Source organism: Dermacentor variabilis, chromosome 1 (assembly GCF_050947875.1).
Source record: "Dermacentor variabilis isolate Ectoservices chromosome 1, ASM5094787v1, whole genome shotgun sequence".
In the NCBI taxonomy this organism is placed as follows: domain Eukaryota; kingdom Metazoa; phylum Arthropoda; class Arachnida; order Ixodida; family Ixodidae; genus Dermacentor; species Dermacentor variabilis.
In genome coordinates, this window is record NC_134568.1 from 74,882,265 (window position 1) to 74,887,246 (window position 4,982).

Sequence of the window (4,982 nt, forward strand, 5' to 3'; positions counted from 1 at the left end):
GGGACCTCTCCGGACAGCATTGTCTGACGCAACGTTACCAATGTAACCGGATACGGGATATACGAGCTCATTACTGCTTTGATCTCTTCAGACAGAATGAAGCATCGATACGCGCTATTGCCGCTTCACCCTCATTTCTCCGAGCAGATACCGGATAAGTGGCCGATGCAAGCGTACTTGCTCACGCTGTCGCCTTACGGAATCTTCATTTGACTTATCTATCCATCCAATCCTTGAAACCTCAATGCAAATACGCCGTGCGGGCATGCTTTATTCACTATTTTCGCGTCATAATCACGTCGCAGAAGAATGCCTGGACAGGTCTCGGCTGTCGCTCCTGCAGCCTATATTGTTCAGCTGCTCAGACTTTGGTGCACAGGAGTCGATCTGCTCCTCACGAGTTTCTGTGGCCGAGAACAGGCGCCGAGGATTAAAAACAAACAAACACTAGACCTGCTAAGTGTTGCAGAGAAAGAAATGGTAGACGAGGGGGGAAAGGGGGAGGAAAGACTGGCAGGCGATGGCGACACTCGAAAACAGGTAGCGCGCAAATAATGTGCATGGTGGCAACGCGTGCGTGATTTCGAGCGGGACCAAGGTCTACAGGTACGGTGGCCAGCTAAACAAGCAAGAAAAGCAATCCAGAATTTGGAGGAGCAAGAAAAAAGAAAAAAGAACAGCCATAATATTGCATAACGTTAACAAAAACGAAGCAAACAATCAAATAAAGCTATCACCAGTCGCCCAGCGGTGGGCCAAAAAGCGAAGCAGGCGGGGGAGACAGTGCCTGCTCAGCTGCGGCGGCATCGCAAGACGGAATCGAGGTTGGGCGGCGAATTACGCCACCCGCCGGCGCGCTCGGTCGCTGGCCGGCTGGCCAAACAAAAGCGCTGCCTCGGCGACGAGACGCAGGCCGTCGCCGCGTCCGTATCCTTGACCGGAATGGGAGGCCGGAATGAAACCGCATCCCACTTTCAATCTCGATCGACGCGCCGCTGGCTCGGGCGCGCGCGTGCAAGACGGAGAAAACACCGGAAAGCGGGTCAACGCGCCGAGGGGAAACGAGGGAGGGGGGGGGGAAGCACCGAGGGAGCAGCCTCCACCCGTAAAGAGGGAGGCACAAGTGGAAGCAGAGGAAAATAAAGCAGTGAAAGTGAGAGAACACACACACACAAAGAAAGGTGTTGTTGCATATGTACAACTTGTTAACTTTCGCTGTTACCGTTCTCGCTTGTCGTCTGGCAAATAATTGGGCTCACATAGAAGTATAGAGTTCAGCATTGTACACGCATTGCTGGCGGCTTGCGCATTAAGGTTAGAACGCGTGCGGTTCATTTGGCGCGCAAAAAAAAAAAAAAAAAATTAAACTATCCTATCTCGCGCGTTCTCAGGGATTCATCTAGGGTGTTAATAGTAAGGTTGAAAACTTAGCTCAACACTGCGGTCCAAGTAACCAAACGGGGTATATGAACCCGCCGGCTACTATGCGCTCTAAGTTCTGAAACTTAGAACTTAGGAAATGCCCTCTGTCCTATAGGATGACCGCCTTGACTAATAGCATGCTCAGCATCAGGGTTAACTGGAATTTACTCTTACGAACAATTCTAGCATAGCTTTTTGTGAATACGGGCCCTAGGCCGAATCCTGAGCGCTTTTAGTTCGCAAGGGTTGGTTGCAATGCGCCGGTCACCTCCACTAATGATAGGTGCGACATCACCAATTGGCTCTCGTCTTCTCTCAGGAACAACTTTAGTGGAAGATTCTTTTTGAGTATGAATAAAAATCAAGGGCCCATTTAGAAAAAAAAAGAATCTCTTAGGCTATAATTAGCAATGCATCATTACCACGAGCGCTTGCCTAGTGATCCAATCTATTAGACAACTTGGGCCACTGGGTCAGGGTAGAAGGCGGGACGACGAGGCAATGGTTAGATCAAAATCCAGCCGATCCTAACGGTGGATAAATTATTAGCGAAGGCGGCCAGTCAATTGCAAAGAGTACTTGCGAACGAAAGACTGTGAATTCGGCCAAGTTTTGTCGGTAAAAGGTTATCTGTAGCACCGTATGTGTATATCTGTACGCGCAGTAACGCAGTACATATATAGTATAAACGATTCGGCAATTCGGACAAGCAATGTCTTCGACTACGGTTGACGCAGACACACCCTGCGACGTATGCCATTGTCTATAATTAAAGAATATATGGGGCCAAATTCACAAAGCTTTTCTTTCGTAAGCGATATTTGCCATTGACAGGCCGCGTTCAATAGTCATACGTCCAGCGATCACGCGATCGGCTTGCATCTTACGAACATGTCTAAATGTTTGCCCCCGAATGCGGGCTCTAACCTTCAGTGCTAGCGAATGGAAATGCACGAGTCAACCTGATTAACGGAAAGAGAAAACGCCACTTCTTGTGGAAAGGAACGCGCACTCAGGCACTCGTGCCCACGTAGCCCGCACAAACGAATCTCGTGCGTTGCGTCGTAGCTCCGTCGCAGAAAAAAAAAAAAAGAAGGGTTTTGTGTGCCACTTAGTGAAACCCGACCCCACTTCCCCAGGTTTTGTGCGCACTCGCACTCTTCTTCATGCCCCTAAATTAAGAGTGACAAACGTAAAGAAGAAGAAAACAACAACAACGGGGTAGAGTGCGACGACGCCCCTCCAGCGGTTCCTGTTTTGCGCGACGGCACAGACAAAAGCAGTTGTCGACTGCGGCCCGCGCTGCCTTACTTTTCTCTCCATTACTGTCGTAACGCGAGGCGGTGTGCGGCAGAGACTCGCTCGCCTCCTTTACGCGAGAACGCAAAATGCCAAGGCAAGCCTCTCTCCGTTGCCCACACAGCCGGGTCTGACGGCGCTGCCGCCGCTAATGTAGCCTTCGGCGGAGTGACGCCCGGAGAGGGGCATTCCACCGGCGCGGCGCCTGTTATGTAACGGGCACTAAAGAGACGTTGCGCGTGCGCAGCCGCATCTTGCGCAAAACGTCGCCCTTGCATTGCCTTCGCTCCCGCTTGCTTTCGCCCACTCCCAGAAGCACGTTCTCGCCTCGAGTCGGAAAATCGTGCGTTCGTGCGAAGCATGCGTGCATACTTTAATTGCTATATAGGCTGCCATGGTTGCTAAACGGACGCTTAAAGAGAAACGTTAAGTCAATTTAGACTTACAAAGTATTGTTTCAAAAACTACATTTTCGCTAATTTCACGATAATATGTCGACTGTGAGAAAAGAAATTGAAGGTCAAAGTTTTGTTCCCATTCTTTTCTTGTTTTCTAATTTCGCGTCGAAACCCCAGCACCTGTACACGTCAATGTTATATATGTCACGAATTTCAAAGTAGGAAAAATTTCTCTCGAAACTTGACAAATTGAGTCTTTGGCTCTTTTCGAGAACACCATGTAGTCATTCTTTACAGATATATAAAAAAGGAACTAGACCCGAGTACGGACGCATGTCAAGAATCCATGACGTCACGGCGAGCTAGTGCGGGAGCTCGTCGAAGGAGGCGTCGCCACCCGTCTTTCGCGTATGCGTCTTTTCTGGCTTGTACGAAGCCAATATATATATATATATATATATATATATATATATATATATATATATATATATATATATATATATGTGCGCGTATGTGTGTAGTCAATGCTGGAGCTTTATAACGTCTGGCTCCTCGGTTTCGTAAGATACAGCCTCCCAGTGATAGGCAACACCTTCGAAACAAACCTGCGTGTACTGCAGGGACTACAAACTCAAGCCCTCTCGGTCTTCCGAAGTGTGCATCTACCGCGGCAACTATTTTCATAGTGCGAGATCACCCAATATCAAAGTATACGTAGCCACCGACGCTCTCAGGGCGCACATTCGGCACGTTGCCCGACTGCTTCCCCACCATCTTGCTTCTTTACCTGCAGATAGGCCACGCACAACTTTCAGTCGTATAATTGCTGCCAATCGTACCTCGTTGCCATCGAACTGCATGCCTACAGCAAGACCATCCTCACCTTTATGGGGCCTGCACCAACCGGAAATACGCCTCACCATCCCAGGAATCACGAAGAAAGCTAACATGCCGTCGTTTTACCTGAAACAAGCCACATTAGGACATTTACATGAGGTGCACTGTGGCCGCGTACATGTTTACATCGATGGCTCAGTCACACCTACAAGTTTAGCTGCCGCGGTGGTGCTTCCAGCAAGATCCGTCAAAATACAGCCTAAAACATCTCAGGTATTATCAACGACAGCTGCTGAACTGGTACCTCTCCGTGTGGCTCTTCATTTCATTCAGGAGGAACCACCCCTGCATGGTCAATCTTCTGCGATTCCAAGGCAGCCCTCCAGAGTGTACTCTCAGCACTGCGCCATGGATAACATGAGCAGCTCGTCACATAGATCAGAGAAGTCCACCATCGCAAAGTCGCCGAAGGACACGATATAATATATCGGTGGTTGCCTAGTTACTGGGGCATGCATGGCAGTGATCGAGCGGATGCAGCTGCGATCGACCAAAAGCGGCGTCAGCTGCGTTGCCATTCCTCTTTCGAGAGCCGACGCAGCGAAAAAACTTTCCGCACTTGCGCGTGAATTAACATCAGCTCAGTGGAATTCATCTGAGTTTACAAGTGCACGTCTTCATACCTTGGACCCTAATTTACAGCTCCGTATTTCACCCCCGACCTTACATGACGTATCTGCATCCTTCTAGTCCGTCTATGGCTTGCAGTAGCATTTTGAAATGCATACTCCTTTCTTATCCGAATGGCCAATAGCCCACTTTGTGACTTCTGCGGGTACAACGAAACAATCGCGCATGTTCTTTGTGAGTGCCCTCGTTTCAACCCGCAAAGAGCGGTCCTCTCAGCCACCATAGACCAACTGGACAAGCGCCCACTAACGGAAAACAACAACCTTGGAAATTGGCCTACGCGAACATCAGCGCGAGCTGCTTTGAAGGCACTGCTGCGTTATTTAAAAGACACCG

At 49.3% G+C, this 4,982-nt stretch overlaps 1 long non-coding RNA gene across 1 annotated transcript; it reads right to left on the minus strand.

Annotated features, from left to right (window-relative positions):
* Window positions 1-241: 241 nt before the first annotated feature.
* LOC142571540 (uncharacterized) lies at window positions 242-4,332 on the minus strand. The gene is made up of 3 exons (XR_012825902.1): window positions 4,261-4,332; window positions 4,003-4,082; window positions 242-404 (listed from the first exon to the last, which is right to left on the minus strand). It is a non-coding gene; the product is annotated as an uncharacterized LOC142571540 (long non-coding RNA).
* Between the last annotated feature and the right edge of the window lie 650 nt (window positions 4,333-4,982).